The sequence below is a fragment of the Lathamus discolor genome, chromosome 3 (genome assembly GCF_037157495.1).
Source record: "Lathamus discolor isolate bLatDis1 chromosome 3, bLatDis1.hap1, whole genome shotgun sequence".
Classification (NCBI taxonomy): domain Eukaryota; kingdom Metazoa; phylum Chordata; class Aves; order Psittaciformes; family Psittacidae; genus Lathamus; species Lathamus discolor.
Window position 1 is genome coordinate 48335995 of NC_088886.1, and position 18237 is coordinate 48354231.

The 18237-nt window shown below is 37.1% G+C and overlaps 1 protein-coding gene across 1 annotated transcript in view; it reads left to right on the forward strand.

Moving 5' to 3' along the window:
* Nucleotides 1–18237, forward strand: part of CDC73 (cell division cycle 73) — a 110756-nt gene that overhangs the window by 67815 nt on the left and 24704 nt on the right. The window lies entirely within an intron of this gene.

Sequence of the window (18237 nt, forward strand, 5' to 3'; positions counted from 1 at the left end):
CAAATGTTTACTCTATAAAAGCTGCTTTTTAATCTTCGGTTAGTCAATTAAGGTAGACAACACTGATGCATAAGCACATGATGTTAAGTTGCCTTTCTGCTGTTAATGGCTTTCTTCCTGGTAAAGGTCGAAGACTGGTATTGCAGAATCGGGGGCACTTGATTTCAATTATTGATGGATCTAAATGTCTTTTGTCTGTTATAGACATACTGACATTATGGAATTTGTCTTTCTGGCCCTCATGAAACTTATGTTCCTCCAATTTCTGTCCTTTCAATGGCTGAACCTTCTATGCTGAAGCATCTTATGTTTTAAACAAAATATAATTATAAATTAAATAGTTCAGAAAATAGACAGCTAGTAGCATGCTTACCCAGGTATTTATTAGTCATTGTGTTTGTCCATTCTATTTTGAAAAGTTAATGACTAACTTTTTAGAATGCTTTTTGGGTTGTTTGGGGGGGGTTTGGGTGGGGGGTGGAGGGGTGTGATTTGTGGGGTTTTTGTGGTTTTGTTTGGGTGGGTTTTATTGTGGTGGGTTTGGTTTTTCTGGGTGTGGGCTTTTTCTGGATTTTTGGGGGGGGGTTTGTTCTTTTGGGGTTTTTTGCCTTTTTTGTTTTTGTTTTATTGGGGTTTATCTGTGGGAGGTTCTGTTGTTTGGTTTACGGCTTTTTTTGGTTGGTTTTTCTTTTGTTTTTGTTAGTTGTTGGGGGGGGTGGGGTGGGTTTTTGGGTGGTGTGTTGCCTTTTTTTCTTTTTTTTTTTTTTAATGCCAAAGGATAAAGAAAACGTAATTGGTCTATCGTAAGGTATCTCTGATGAGTAGGCTCAGGGTAAGTATGTCCTTTACTGGCAAATAAGGCTTCCTCAGGCAGTCAATGTGTTTTATTATTCTAGATGCATATTCCGATAATTTACTAGAAACATAATCAGATTTCTATCCTTCTAACAAATTCATTAATGTACACTAACCTTCTCTGTTAATTTACTCTTGTTTTTAATGTATGCATTTCTTATCCTAATGGCAGTTTCCACAAATACTGTGATCCTGTTTGAGGACATTGGAGGAGCATGAGCATATTCTCTAGATATTAGTTATAAATATAACATTAATATCAGCAGAGACTTGTATCTCCTCCACTCTAAAAATACTGGTATTTCAAAAAGGAGGGGGAGGGTGCGTCAGCAGGAGACAACAGACCTGGGTCCAGACCACTTACTGTTCTGGGATGCTGATGAATAATTGAGAATTGGTATTCTGAAAGGTTGCATGTGTGCTCAGTTGACTGAATTTTCCACTTAAACACACAGTTTTCTTATACTTGCCCCGTCTAATATACAGAACTTTATTATATAATCTTTTCTGTATGTATAAAAACATGTGGCAGAGTTTGGCTAGTATTACTGCAGTCTGGAGTACAGGGGTGGAGTTGAGTGAAGTCAGTACTGATTTACATAGAAGCAAATACTGGTTTTTCAAATACTCATTTTAGAATTTTCGGATAAGACATGTAATATTGTATTTGGGAAACAAGTCTAAATCTCAGCAGAATGGTTGCTAAAATCTTTAGTGTTTCAACTCTAATTTCTTCACTAAACCTAAAGTGTATCACCGAAGGTTTGAGTTACACGTAGTATGTTTACATAATGGGTTGGACAGAGCTGTTTATATTGTTCTGTAGTTGCTCAGTAGTAAATATTACAGGTACAAAAATCCAAAGGTCCCTTATTGTTCTAAATAGACTCTATTCATTGTTGGAAGGCAATAGGCATCAGCTTTTGGCTTTTAATTATTTGCACAGCTTGTGAAGTTCAGGCAGAGCTGTTGCCTGGTAATACCTGTAAAATTTGTCATCTTGCCATGTGAACAAATTGAATATTGAATTATTAAACCTTAATGAACAGTTTCTATTGTTCATTCATTGCTTTTAAAGGATGAGCAGGTCTTATAGAAAAGTAAGGAAAAGCTTTGATTTTTCTACTACTTTCTATCTGGGTGTGCCTGATGTATCTTAGAGTCTAAGTTTCAGGAAGAAATTGCTTTTAAAATGCTTTTTTCTTTACTACTTTTATATGATACTGTATGTTCCTAGGTATTTCAGGAGGGCAGAGCTTGCTTTGTACTGGAAATATGACCTGAATGTTTTAGTAATCTTGCTGGGCCGGAGGTTGGAATGAGCTTTAGTTCGGCCAACTCTCACTGTGAAGGGTCAGTGGACTGCTTGTTCTTGATCCAGGGAGTATTATGTGCTGTAATGTTACTATGGTTACATCTTAAATTAGAAGCTACAATGTTAGTGTTTGAAATGCTGCCATCTATTAAGACTAAGAAGAAGTTACTCTGATGTGAAGATGTGCAGCCTTTGTGTAAGGAACACTGCAGAGTTACTGTGGCCAGTGAAAGCTTGACTGTTTAGCAAGTTAGGCAAAGCTAGAAGCAGATGCAAGGAGTAGCAAAAGGTGGCTATGTAGAATAACCTGTGCACATAACTACTGTGAACAAAGCAAAATATACTTATGTAAAACAAAGGTGTGTAAGTTTGGAATACGCAAAAGAATAAGGGAAAAAAAAAAAAAAACAAACCCAGCCCGAGCCCCAAACAAACAAAAAACGAAACAACCCTTCCTACATGACAGTCATTTTGAGAGAGTATCAGCGGAATCTTGTCTAACTGGTTTTAAAATAAATCTTCACAACATTGACAGAAGTTTCTCAGTTGCAATGGTCAGGTGTATACCACTTGGTAGTTTTCTGCCTGGTGGCCACAAGTCCTAGCAAAGTTAAATGGAATATGTACAGCATAGCTGACCTGTCAACTGAATGCTCCCATATGGACTATGCTTTCTTGGATACTCCATGAATACTTTGCAAAGTTTATTCCATTTTATTGTAGTAACATGTAGCATTATTTCACCTGCAATATGTTGAAAAACCATTCAAGTAACAGTTCAAAGTGATTAATGGCAACATTTTCAAGATTGTTTCTTTTTGCTTTTAAACTTTTTATTTTTTTTTTTCCTTGTGGAAATGTGTTAATACAGAGTGTCATAAAAACTTAATTTTCATTTTCTGTGTTAGGATTTACTATACATATAGCCAGTAGTCATCCTCTTTGCTTCAGAAGGAACACTTCTCCATTAAGTCATTCAGAGTGTAGGGGACAGGGTTATGAAGTATTTGTAACTTGCTTGGCTATTTTGTGATCCCAGTGTATTTCTTAACTATGTTTGTAACTGAATGAAAAAAGAGCAATCTAGAAATGACCACAAGTGTCAGTATTGCCTGCCTTATTTTCCTTAGTAGATTTTTCACCATTGCTTAGGTAGTTTCTGAAATCCACCTTATGCTTATTGCATTCTTTATAAATGGTCAAGATTTTGAACTGTGTTCTAATTGCATCCAAGCCATAAACTTAGTGATTTAATTAATCTTTGAATGTTTTAATACATTAATATAGAACAATCTGAAATGGTAATGGAAGTAAAAAAAGTTTCAGTTATTCTGAAAGATGCATATTTTTGTTTGCTAATGAGTAGTGGATAATTGTTATCTCATTCAGTAACGTATATAAGCACATTCCCTGACTTTGAAAAGTTGTGAGAGAGAAAAAAGACCCAAGTGATGTTTTCAAGTGAAGGTGCTTCTTATTCAGTCTGGCCGAGGAAGCATTTTGAGGGGATGCATAATAATTCTAAAACTTGTGTGGTTTTTTATTAAATAAACTGATGGTATCCAACTGGAATTCAGTCCATTCTGCTTTCACAGCTTCCTTTGAGAAACACAGGTTTGGAGTGCTTCAAAATCTACTTGAAAAGTCAAAATACAAAATGGCTTCAGTCCACTCTATTTCCATTCTGGTTTTGTGTTAGGCAAATTTTGCATATTGGACTATAGTCCAGATGCATTTCTTTCTTTCCTCAGTAGTGTGGTGTTTGCTTTAATTGTATCTTAGTTTTCTGTATTATGTTTTTTTCATAGCTTCCCCCAGGCTTTGCATCCAATTATTGCTGGTCTCAAGTGCTAAATGCAGAATTTATGTTTTTTTTTTTTCCAGGGGATGGACAACATAATTTGTACTGTGCAGTATTTTTGGTTGTGTGGTTCTTCCCTGATGAACTGACAGTCCAGTGCCAGCAGTAATATTTTCTGCCTGTCACGAGTGTTCCTTTTGCATTCTGAGAAGCACAGGGACTTTATGAAGCTTTGATTCAGCACAGCAGGGGAGGGTACCAAAGTAGAAGTACCAAATGTTCACAGGTAGTTTAAAGGAACAACTGTGGAAAATAGACTTGTGGTTTTTTTCCTCTTACCTTATGACTTGTTTTGTTCTACCTGCCTGCACTATATGGTCAAGTTACCCCTAACACCCACACTTACACCCCCAGCAAGAGAATTTTTATGAAAACTTAATTTCTTACAGAAAGTGAGACTTTAGGGAAGAACTTGTACTACATATCAAATCTCTTAAAGCAGGAAGATCTCATCCTGTGGGAGTTAATAGTCCACCAGCTCTTTTGCCTAGGGAGGAAAATGCTTTGTTCCAGCTGTTAGCACCTGTCCAGGCACAGGAAGACCCTTTTCCCTTAGGCTGTCTCTAGGCTCTTGAGGCATCCAGCACTTCTCTTCCAATGATTTGAAGAGTCTTGGCCCATCAGTTTCATTGCCAGGATGCAGACCTCCTGCCTAGCACTTGCTGTATGAGCTATGTAGATTATCTGTTTTTTTGTGAGACTGATTAAGAGATTAGCAGCTCCAACTGTTCATCTGCTTGCTAAATTCTTTTCCCTATGTGTTTTGTTTGTACGTGAATATGGAGGCACTTTGTCAGCCTCAAAAATTCGTGGTTTTGAAACTGAAGTTTGTGAGGCAGATGTTTAGTGAAGCTTAAGTAATGTGAAATTGAAGAGCTGAATTTACAGAGCTGTCAGAATTTCATGTGATTTGGGATTGAGACCTCTATTGACTCTTTACTTGTGTCACATTTCCTCAGTAGCTTTAGCCCATTAACTCCTACAGCTCCATTCTATAGCTATTCTCAGTTACAGCTAATTATGTGGGACATACAGGATTTACAACAGAAATAACAAAGGTCTAGCAAGTGTCTTAAATGCCTGAAGCCTTTTTTCAAGCACAGATACTGAAAATAGGAAAAACTATTTGTGGATAAATTTCTTTCTCCAGTTATACAGGGGGTTCTATCTGTGTAATAAATTTATGCAATATTTCTTCATATCACGCAGAAAACCTGGATCATAACATGGAAAATAAGTCTCCTTTAAAGAGCAGTTCCTTGCTGTCCTTTGTTTGACATGTCAGGGGAATTCAAATTTCTCCAAAGACCCTTAAAACTACCTCATCTGATAGAACTAATTCATCTTGGCTAGCCTGTTTCATGTATCTTTTTTTTTTTTTTTCCCCCTAATGTCTTTCCATATTAATGATTCGCTCAGCTTGAAGTGGCTTTGGCTCAGCCTGGTCGAAAGGCATGTGTGACTCAAAACTGGTCAGACTCAGTATATTTGTTGCCTGGTTGGAATTAAGTCACAAACAAGTCAGATGCTGAAACTCTTTAACAAACTCAGGTTGTCTGTTCCTGGAGAGATCAATGCAGGGAGAGAGAGATAAGAGCTGCTAGCAGATAGTCACCACCTGGGGATCTATTGATGTGTTGTTGGCCCTCTTCACCCAGGGTATTGCTGGTGGTGGGAGCTCACCCTCTGACCTGAGCCCTGCCCTTTAGTGTTCTTTGCGGTGTCAACCATAATTTGCATGCAAAGTGTAGAAAGGTGTTACTAGAATGATGGATGTGTTGTAGTGAGCAAGTGCAGTTCCAAAGCTGTTGTTCTGTGTGGGCCTGTGTTGGTGGTCATTGTCCCTCATATTAAGCCCTGTCCTTTGAATCAATGTTTTTCGCTGTCCTCTGAAGGCTTACCAGCTTCGAACAAGGGGGTCAGAATGATCCAGCATGTGCAGTATTGAAAGCTAACATCCTTGTTTGCTTCATTTGCCATAATTCTTGCAAGGCCTCCCATGATCAAATGAAAATGGTATCTGACACAAGCTCAGTTTGAGCAATGTTTGAGACAAGCTCGGTTTCCAGGCTCTCACGGGCTTCTAGGCAGTGTATATTAATGAAAAGCTGATCTTGATGTGTGCTGAGATTATCATGTAGTGTGCTTAGTATTATTGACTGATTTCTGGGTATTTCAAAGGTAATTCAGTTTTCTGGGAAAAAATCTGTCAGAAGTACATATTCATTTGTATATGCTTCTGATGAAAAAGAAATCAAGTTACCATACAAAATGACTTTGCATATCCCTAGTTGCCAGTCTGTCCTGCAGACTTTCTCTTTCCACTTCTGAAATTCACATTAAACTTAAATAACATCCCTTTAGTAACTTGCAAGGAAAATGAAACTGTGCTGTGGAAATTATGCTTTTTGTCTGAATAACTGTGTTCGTAGTTCTTTCTGTAATCTGTGCAAGAGTCTAGAGTAATTTCATGAGCCTGAGGATTTTTTTTCCCCACATAAATTACAAATATGGAGTCAGAGTCACCAGGACTTCTAGTCTTCAAATGCATGATTTAGAGGAAATACACAGAGCTTGATTTGTATTATGTTCATTGTCGAGAGAATATTGCTTCAGAACTAGAGATCTTTTTTATTCTTTCCTGCTATATTTCAAACTTAAGTTCCAGTGTTTTATTTTCCATAATTTGGTGACTTCTAAGAGAAGAAGAAATGAGAGACAGCTCTCCTGCATCTTGATCATCTCAAGACATATTATTACAAAACACAAATTGGAGGGAGTGTGTGTTTAACAGAAAAATAAATAAATTGCCCGGATAGATTTAATATAATAATGCTGAGTTCATAAGTTTTGATCTAAATTTAAAGATTACATTTTTCTGAAATATTTTTATATATATTTTTGTAATTCTTAATCAGCATCTGCTAAGCTTTCTATCACTGATCTGTTGTACTAACGTAAATCTATAGGATACATCTGTTGCCTAAGGAAGTTGTCCACCTCTTAAAAACACACCAAAAAATGTTGTCTTTTTAAAAAACCCACAAATCTTGGATGGTAAGTTGCTCATTGCAGGTTCTTTCAACTCTTCTCTCAAGGAATTACATACTAAGCATTCAGACTCATACGAATGCTTTTCCTGTATTTTTCAGTTAATACACGTTTGTGCATGTGTGGTGGTTTACGTTGCAGAATTAAAAAAATACCTATGGTTCTCTGCCTTACTGTTTTCCTTGGAGTTAGTTTTGCAAATAGAGAGAGCCTTGAAATTCTGTTAATATCAATAAGAAGCATCATGGTGTAAAAAAGACAAGTGTAGTTTTCTGCTTCCGCTGCATTTCTAGATAAACAAGCAAAGCAACAAACTACAGCAAAAATTCCTTCTTAATTTAATGAGGCCTGGATACAGTACAAAAAGGGGAGTCTGAGAATCTGGGCCACCTAATATGGAGAAGATCTCTTTGCTGTGACTTTTTTTTTTTTTTCTATAGTTGTTAGTGGTGTTACATGTGACCCGACACTACAGCGCTGTCTGGAGCTATGCAACAGTGCGTATACTTTTATGCTGGGTTTGTCTGATGACTGAAATAGTGCTTTTTGTTGGGTGTAATTAAATCTCACATATCTGAGGTGCACTGGGGGAAGAGAATGGGCAAGGAGATGTGTCAGTAATGTGGGAAGTGCTGGATGTGGTGGGGAAGGTCAGAGCAGGTCTCTTGAATCTGCTTCTCTCACTGGCAGGTTGGTTGGGACCCATGCCAGATGAAAATTGGATCTGTGTATTCACATGATAATGCACACAATCTAATAAGCCTTGTGGAATGGAGACCATTAGGGAATAGATGCATCAGCCTTCTCTGAATGGTCTGGTGGAATCGGTTCAGGTCCCGTGTGGCTGGAGCTAATGAGCTCTGATGACTCTCTGCAGAATTGTTTGCTTGTTCTTGAAACATTACTGTGGCATACATGAGATGCTTTCAAGATTTATAAATAGCAGCTCCATGCTGTGTGGCAGTGCTGTTTCTGAAGCCCCGTTGGCCTGGGAAGCAAAGTAACTGTGTTTCTACAAAGCTGCTCTGAGCTAATGAAATCACTAAATGGAAGGCTCCTCTGTCATCTGGAATTGAAGATGTGCTTGCTGGAATATCTGATCCCATTGATGGAGATCTGATGGTAATAATTTGTTTATTTTATATTTTTTAGACCAGCTTTCATACTGGTAGTGCCTTCAGATGTCTTTTCTTCAAACCAAGCACTAGTCAGTGACAAAAATGTCTGTTTGAGAAGATAAAGGATTTTGCTTTTCCTTCAAAATAGGCATGTATTCATTTACCCAAGGATATGAAGATACAGAAGTTGCAAAATAGGAAGTAGACATGTACTCTGGTATTAGCTCTTGAGTAGTTGCTTTTTCTTAAATTTTTAAAATGTCTTTGTAGAAAAACATGAATAAATGTGAGGTTTCTGTACTCATTACCAGCCTGTTGAGCTACACGTGAAATTACTATGCTGCCCTTTCTCAAAAGGTGACACTGCTATTTCGTTTTGCCATTTTTCTCATAAAAGTAGAGCACTACCTGATTAAGACAAGGAGGTTATTGGGTGAGTCTCTACGAAACTGAATCTTGTGGTGACTGGTGAAGCCCTCCTAAGCACATACAGAAAATTCCAGGGTGTCATAATAGAGCAATCTTGTTACACTTTGAGGTTTGGTTGTTGGGTTTTTTTTTCCTTCTCATTGAGATCTTGGCATTGAAAGCCTAATTCTATTCCAAAACATTGTCTGCTTTTAGTGGCTTATTCATTTCCTGTCACCTAAGTGCTCAGTTTTCCAGTGTGGGGTTCTTACTCTGCAACAGATTGTTGTAGAAAACAAAACACCTTGTTTATATTATGACACTGACAGTGGACTTTTCAAAGGTTGAAACACCTATTTGAAGTAGCAGGACAGATGTGAGGGCTGAAGAAGAGCTGAGGAGGCCTTGCTGCTTAAGGCAGATTTCCTTCAGATAAACTGTGAAATCCACAGGATTGTTATGGATGACTGATACTTCCTAACATGTGAGTAGCAGAAGTGACAGTTGCAGTGAACCTCACCCGGGCCTGTGCTGATTGGCATACTCCGTCATCTTAGATGTATATGCACAGTGTGAAGTTCTTAAAGATGAATTTGTGTGTCTGTGTGTGTGCATACGTGGACATAGGAGTGAGTGAAGAGAGAAAGGGGCATCCATTTGAAAACTTTTAAAACCTGACTAAAAATATACTTCTGAATCTGCTTATTTAGTCAAGGATATTTTTTTCTGCAGTGGTGGATGAAAAGTGTAGAAAAGTCACAGCATAATAGGAAGTCCCTAAAATTTTTAGAGGTTTCTGTATGGCCCTTATCCCATCTTCATCTTTGAATAGAATGGCCCCAGACTGTGTGAATGAGACCTTGTCAGTTGACCTTTGTTTAAGAGGACTGCATTTCTGCGCTACCAGAAACACAGCTGTGCTCTAGCCATTTCAAAGAACAGTCATATTATAAAACCAGATCTCATAATGCATAGATAGAAGCTTGCAGATTAAGCATCTAGTGTATGGATTGTGTATAAAATGAAAAAATAAAAGTTGAATGCTGTCATCTTAGTGCTTTGAGAAGGGCTTAATTTAATCTTTTCTGCTAAAGAGAGAAGAATAATGGGGAATTTAGATATAATGCCAAAGGAAGCTGAAAGTAGAGGCAGAAAGCCAAATGGGAAAATTCCTCCTGCATGATACAGCCAGAATCCTTCCTGTATTTTAACTTAATGCACGATTTATCGCCACTACATTTTTTGATATAGGTATGTAACAGCATCGGCTTTTATATTCTATAGCAGGGTGGTATGAATGGTATGTTTATTCAGGATACAAATACCGGTAGCAGTGTACACAGTCTGTTTGTAGCAGTAATGCACAAATCCTGTTGCATGCATGCTAGTGCAAAACATTTTGAAGGCAAATCTTTCAACCTAAATATTTTTCAAGAAGCACATGAGTAAAAAGCAGTGATGCTATGATCAAGTATGGCATATGTTCTTCTGTTGTCTTCAACATAAGACTATTACAAGTGACTAAAATACTTGCGTCCTGGGTGACACTGTTATGCGATGATTAATATTGTGGCTGTTTCTTGATTCACGTATGTGATTTCTTTTTGTAGTAAAACAGCCCCATCAAAAGATTGAATAGCTTTTGTCAAAGAGCTAGGCTTTAAAACACACTTAGATGAACCTGAAGGTTTTAATTTGTTGTACTGTTTGGGGATTATTAGTTTTTTTCTAATCTTGGAATCTGTTGGCAAAGTATAAAGGGTTAATCTAGGAAATAGAGAATTTTGGGTTCATGTATCCTCCTGGCTGTTTCTGCTGACATGTACAGTACTGTGATTTGGTACTGTGTAGTAGTGATCTCTACAAAATATTTTAACTTTGTAATCTGTTTACAGCCGTAGCTAGGGAGGGAAGCTTCGGGCCTTTTGGAGTTACCTGGTTGCACTGAGTGGGAATATTTTGGAGAAAGCGGGGGAGGAGGAAGAGTAACAACTGTTTTGGTCTAATTTGAGTTCTCCTTCATAATTGTAAAATCATAATTAGAACAGAATCCTGGAACGAGAGGTTATACAGTGAAAAGTATGTAGTGCAATGTGTCTCACTGTGAAAGCTGGAGGGACAAAGAATTGGAGAATAGGACCATAAATGGCATACAACAGTACAAAAAACATTGCATTTTAATTTTAGATGTTTAGATGGTATGTCTGAAACATCAACATGATGCAGTCCAGGGAAAAGATGTGGGTAGTCTAGAATACCACCAGATCTGCTGTGACTGGAATAAGTGGGATGCTATTATTGTAAATTTTGGAAATGCTCAGACTTCAGAATATCGCACAGAGAAAAATATGTTAATGATTTTTACCAGTGTTAGGAGCAGTCATTTGAGGATACTGAGGAGCTGAAGTTGAGTTTTTTGCTGGGTTTTTCGTGGGTTTTTTGTTTGTTTGTTCGGATTTGGTGCTTTCTTGTGTTTTTTTTTGTTTAGTCTTGTTTTTACTGAAGTTTTTTCGGTAATGTTTTACTCTATTAAGTATATAAAGCATGGGAAATTAGAGAGTGTGTAACTCCTAAAATTTAATACTAAGATAGAGATACTGTTCATACTGTTTATGAGCTTTCTTAAGTTTGGTTCTTGAAGTTTGTGTGTATATCCTTTTCAATCCCAAATTGCCTCTATCCCCTGACTTATAATGTGGGAAAATTTTTCCAGGGATCTGTTTATTTTGTTGAAGTTCAAATGTAAACATTTTGCTCCAGTAGTTCATGCGTTTTCCTTGACGTTAAACCTACTAAAATCTTTTCTTTTCCTTGATACAAGTGTATGAAATCACCAGACAGAAAGAAGCATTTCAATCAAATGTCAGCTTCAGTCATAATAGTTCTCAAAACAGTGCTTTTTCATATGGCACTGTGGTACAGCAAGCCTGTACACTGAAAATGTAAGGTATTCTTTGTCTGTTCAAAACAGTTGGTGTCTCTGGGATTTTTAGTGAAATAAAAGTTTATTCCCAAGACTACCAATAACTCTGTGTTTGTAGGAAGATTATTATGTATCAGATTTCCCAGGTTCTTCTGAGGAAAGCTAAGTGTAGATCAGTTCATCTGAATACGCTATCAACCTCTGGACAAAGATAGAAATAATGCTGCATGTGAGGAAAGGAGATGGGGAACAGAATCTGGGCTAGCAGTAATTTGAGTATGTCCCATCCCCTTGCGATGTGAGCTAGAGGTGCTTATATTGCAGAAAGCTTCATCTGAAGTTTTAGTTGCTGTTCCCATGTGTTTTAACCTTGAATAATGCTGTGTTTGTGTATAGTGCTTGGCGAATATTTCACAGGGGCTTTTCTGATCATACAAACTGTAAATGTGAGGCTTAAATTAGGCAGTTAAGAAAGGGGGAAGTGATTGAGTTTATTTTCTTGCCATGAAATAATGCCTTTTGCTGCCGTATGATCAAGGGTGCTTAGCCACAGTGTTAAAATGCAAATATACAAGTCTGTTCACCCATCATCCTCCCACCACCATCCTCCAAAAAACTGTTTGCATTCCTATTTGATTCCCTTCCCATCTTCATGGTAGACAACATATTTTCTTCCTTCCAATCTGCTTTTTTTTTTTTTTTTGAGTTAAAGCAGTAAGATCACTAGAGTAACAGCAGGACAAAAATCTGTGGGATTTTTTCTTGTGGGTTTTTGTTGTGGATTTGGGTTTTCTTTGGGATTTTTTTTTTTTTTTGTTGGTTGGTTGGTTGATTGATTTTCATTCTTCCTTTTTTTTCATTATTATTTTTTTAATATGACAGTTGAAAACAAACCTGTGAATTTACGCAGATAGAGAAGGAGCAATGTTTAGAGGCAGTATTTGAGTTACCTTGTAAGCAGATTAAAATGTCTGGTCTTCCCAGTTTGGGGGATTTCCAGTGTGGGTGACTGCAGGATGCACAAGTCACTAAATTGTAACTTTTATGCTGGATTAAAATCAGTAATATTTCGCTGTAAATTACTCTTCTGTTTCTACTTGCTTGTCTGACATTATATAGATACCTCTTGTGTCTCAATATTTGGTCAATATCTTTATCACCAGCACCCGAGACAGCAAATCTGCTCTGTCTGAATGGACAGTTTGTCGATATTAGGGCTTTAGCAGATGTAATGGTGGAGGTTTGCTACTCTGTTTGCAAATGGCACAGATAAATTACATAAATACTTTCTCCTCTCCTCCACCCCCCTTTTATAGTATATTTTTATTTCCTGTACATACAGTTGCTTCAGGCTACAGTGAAGTTGTGATAGCAAGTGGGTGTGCTTCTTTTGGGGTGTCTTAGTATAAACTCACAAACAAACACAAAACCAGTTAAGAAGAAAATTTGAGATATCATGAACTTCATTACCAATGTTATTTGACTGACTGCACGGATCTGTACGTTAGTATTACTAGCAGCGTCTTCCAGTTACACAGGCCCCAAGATATCACTTTATGTGGTTTAAAAAAAAACGCCACCTACTCTTTTGCAGCTGAACTTGCATAGTAGATGAGTTCTTATTCTTAGAGGAGGAAGCCTGAAGTGTAAGACAGTCTGCAATTAACATAGTTTTTCTAAACTTTTCTCTGGCCTGTGAGAGTTCAAAATAGCCCTTTCCATGTAGAAGTGGTTATAGTCTGTTGTGGTTTTGCAATCATCACTGTCATTGCTCAAGTCCTCTTATCTCGTGGCTTGTGTATTACAGTTTATTACGGCTGCAGCTAAAGCTTTTGATACTGACAAAGCTGCTGCTGTTTTTGAACTGAGCAGTTACTTTCCTAGGCAACACAAACAACTTCAGAGATCATCACTCCATTGTTCAGCTTTGTGCATTGGCTTCTCAAGGAGTATAGTTTCAGGATTTTCTTGTGATATTTTAAGTCTTTCACAGTGATTACTTGGAAAATTGGTTTCATCTCTCTGGCCATAACCACCCATGATAATGATGTTTGTTTGTAACATAATGTAATATATAACCATAGTGCTGGGATGGAAAGTATGGAAGAATAATGTTAAACTCCTTTCCAGTGAACAGAAAGGAGAATATCACATCAGGGTGAAGTACAACTGGGAAAATGTGGTGCTGGATAATTTGTTAAACAAACAATCACAAAAAACCCATAAGGTCTTGAATAACATCCTATGTGTTAGAATTCTAATATTACTGTACCTCATGTTCTAGTAACAGGATTCAGTTATAACTAAGGGGAGTCTGGAAAGAGCCTCATCAGTTTCTGTTGCATTGAGATATTGAACAGCGTCACATAAAGTTAATCAACTGCTGGGTCTTGGTTTGATTTTTTTTTTTTTTTTTTTTTTTTGGAAAAATTGTTGTGCTGAGGTTAAGGATCCATCTGTATTTGTGTAGGCACTTACAGAGCCTTTAAAAATATTCTTGTCACACAAAACATTTTACAAATCTTTCCAGAAGTTGCAAAGGAACCTTTCCAAGATCTTTTAAGCCTTTTCCTCTGCAAATTTCCTCTGAGTCCAAATTGCTCACTGAATGCTAGTCTAAGTGGGATCTTGCCATTGCTCTGCGTTGAGCAACATGTTCATTAATGTGCATGTGACTGTTGTCATGAATATGGTTTCTAAAGCAGGATCTGTAGAAAACTATCAGTGCTTTTCTAAGTATGTATAGAGTTTGCATGTCAGCAGTGTTTTCCTGCAAATGAGTAACAATTACTGATATGCTTTAAAACTATTATCTCTAAAGCTAAGGTTTCAAAACATTCCCGAGCAGTCTTTGATGAGGAGCTAGAGCTCCTCCCATCTTTATCCTTGCACGGAATACCAGTAAAATTAGTATCTTAATCTTGAGTTTACATCACCCATGTAATTTGAAACCATTGCTATAGAAATAGCAATTTTGAGCTGAAGAGGTATGTCGGTGAGAACGCCAGATTAAACATGCAGGCGCTTCCATCTTCCTGGTGATAAGCTGCTTTCATCAAAACCCACCTCTCAGTCCTGACAGAACTCCAGATATTTTGTTTGTTCTAAAAATAAAGCCCTTCCTACAATATACCTACCTATAGTTATTGAAATTACTCATTCCCTTGAACTGAGTGAAAAGACAAAAGTATATATCACTAAAACATTATTTTTGCTTCAAGTTCTTTCCCTTTGGGTTAATTATCTGAGACAGCCTCACTCGTATTATTTGGCAATCCGTAAGAGTTTTGACACACAGCTTGAGGCTAAAAGGATTGTTTCATCTTTTGCCATACCAATTCAATAGAACTGGAATTTGCATAACCATGAACTCAGTAGTTTGCTAATGTTTTAGCCTTCAACTTTCTACTACATGTGTTCACGCTTCTCTAGTCCAATACTAAGTGTATCTGCAAGTAGTGATCACTCATATGAAATGTTTTTTCACCAGAAAAAAAACCCATAGAATATGGGGTTTGTAGCAGAAATTGTAGAAAGTATTTTTCACATCTTTCAGTGACACTGATCAACAGCCGTAACCTGCTACTGAAAAAAAAACCCATCAATCCCATTCTTTGTTATGCTTTACAATGTAAGTGTTCCAGAATTTGAGTAGTCTTGACAGTTTTGATTCTATAATGGGTTAATTAAGGGTGATATTTGTAAACAAAAGTTTAATTTGAAAGCTGCGGAATAACAAGTATTAGTTAAGTTTCATTTAGTCCCTTGATGATATCAGTATATTTCTGCCACCCTCCATTACTTCTCCTTTCTCCCTCTTTTCCATCATTATAATGCTGTACTCATTCAGAAGAGACTGTCTGCATCTGATTTCCTTACACTTGCAGAATTTGTTAGGTGTACTACATGTAAGAATATTTTGAAAACTATAATGAAATTTGCCTTATCTTTATAAGATGGGCATCAAGTTTTCTTTCTTGCAACTGAATTTGAGGATTGGCAGTCTTCCATTGGTATTTTTCTTCAAACTAGGTTTTGTAAGACATGACCTTCAGTATAAGCAGGTTTGTATTTTGAAATAAATATGATTGATATAATTTTTACTAACCCCTTTTGTCTTGTCGCATCAGGTTTTTTAGATGTCAGTAGCAAAGCTGTGGTGTTTTTATCCTTAAGCAGTTGGCATCAGAAGCCTTTGATAAATAATGGTAAATGTTTCCCCTTTTAGAATTAATTCTGTAACAATATCTTTTATTCTGCTTCAACTCCCACTTTTTTTTTTTTTTTATCTAGACTACAAGGAAGTTGAAACAGTGTAAACAGTTGAAATGATCTTTCTGTTAATATTTCAAGCAATGGAAGTTAAAATGACTGACATTGGCTGTATTTTCACAACAATTAAAATCTTGTTATCAAATTTTATTTTTTACAACAGTTTAAAATTACAAAAGCAGTTAAAATCTTGCCATTTATTATTTAAATATCTGTCTTGGGGAATGCATAAGCAGATTTCTGTGCATATAGGTATGCAAATAAGCTGTACCAGTTTCATGTGTAAATACAATGATGCGAAATACGCTTAAACTGAAAATATTTCTAAACCTTCGTGATATGAAAAAAAAGAGAATTATTAGGGAGACTGCAAAGAAACAGCAAGCCTGTTGGCTTTCTTCTTTTTTTTTTAAACCGTGGTCCTGTGGAAGATTTTGCCCCAGCCCCCCTGACTTTTAAGGGCTTTAAATAAATAAAGGGCTTTATTTATTTAAGGGCTATAAATAAAAACATAGGGCAAAGCCCTATGTTTTCAGAATCCAAGCTATTTATATGAAATAGATACATGTTTCTATTGGGCTTAAAGGAGGCCACCTGAACCAGTTGTTACATACCTGCTTTTGAAGTTAGCCCATTGTTTTGGCTGTTTGTCATAAATTTGTGTAGACAAGATTTAATTTCTAGAAATATACTGTTCTCCAACTATGCAGTTAGTTTAGATTTTGCCGTAGTTCTTTAGGCTGACTTTAGAATTTTCAGAAGTTCATTTGCGATATCATTGGCAATCATTGTGTTGCAGTTTTACTACATTCAGGCTTATGAGCAGAACAGACTTGGCTGAGCTATCTTCCGCCATGGATGGTGAAGCTGAAAGTTGCTTTATGTTGTAAACACAAGCAGTCACTAACACTTATTGCAGAATCAAATGTTACTTTTTGCTCATGCTGCTTCTGTGCAGGACCATGCAAGTTGCCTGATATTTTTTAGATTTTTATATAAACATCTTGTAGTAATTTAAATTGTTACAAAGGAACAAGGTAAAAAATTAATTTGCCACGAGTTAAAGCCACAAGATGGCATCCAGTTGTCAATTCTGTCCATTGTTACTAACATTTTTTAAAGGTAAAAATATTAGACTGCTGTGGATATCTTCATATAAACTAGTCGGGATTGTGTGTGTGCAGTGAAATAGGTTTTATTTGTACTTTGCAAAGCCACAATAAGAAACTTTTAATTGTGGGTTGTTTAGTTTTGGATTTTTTTGCTCTTCAGGAGAGTAAATTAACTTGGGTATATGTGTAATGTTCCTCCAAGTGAATGTTCTACCAGTATAGCACTTTTGATTCCTTAAGATAGGAGGGCTCATTTCCAAAAAAGTACCTGAGTTTTGTTCAGGCAATTTCTTATTCTGTTTGAAAAGTAGCGTAAGTAACTTAACTGTGGATGCTAATCTTCGTTTAGACTTAAGAAAAGTGCTAGGTGTCAGAAATACAGACTAGTAGGGTCCTGGTACGAGATGAATATTGGTAATTTGTGATTTTTTTTATTTTTTAATTTTTTCAAATTAACACAATGAGTTATTTATTTCTTGATTAGCAAGGTCAACAAACACTACAGAAGGTTTTAGAAGCTGTTAAAAAGTAAAACAAACCCCCTACCCAGTCTTGGGTAACTCAATATAAATGTAGATTGACCATAGTTTACTTTTTGTTAGGTGCCTGTATAATGTAGAAGCAGAGAAGGGAAAAGGAACGCACATGTGAAAGAGAAGGTGTCAAGTAAGCTGTATACAATATGTACAAAGTTAAGAGACTTTAAGACCTAAAGCTTCTTGTTACTGTAAACATAGTTTATAATCACAACACGTACCAGAGTTGTCCTGGGTTTAGCAGTAGCAGACAGTTTTTCTCCTTCTTAGTAGCTGATGCAGCGCTGTGTTTTGACCTCCAGCCTGGGAACAGAGCTGATAACACCGATTGTTTTTAATTGTTGCTAAGTGATGTTTACCCTGGCTAAGGACTTTGAGAGTCTCATGCTCTGACAGGGACACCTGACCCAAGCTAGCCAAAGAGGTATTCCATACCACAGCATGTCATGCCCAGGGAGGTAACTGGGAGTTACCCAGAAGGGTATGGGCTCTCTTTGGGGGAGGGGAATTGAACTCGTTTGGCAGTGGTATTGCATTTTCTTCTCTTGTTATTTCCTTTATCATTATTACTATTGGCGGTAGCAGTAGTGATTTGTGTTATACCTTAGTTACTGGGCTGTTCTTATCTCAACCTGTGGGAGCTGCATTCTCTCGATTCTCCTCCCCATCCCTCCTGGAGCGTGGAGGGGTGGGGGGAGGAAAGAAAGAGGAAGAAAGTGGTGGTGGGGCGGAGTGAGTGAACGAGCTGTGTGTATCAGTTTAAACCACGACAAGAGTACATTGTAG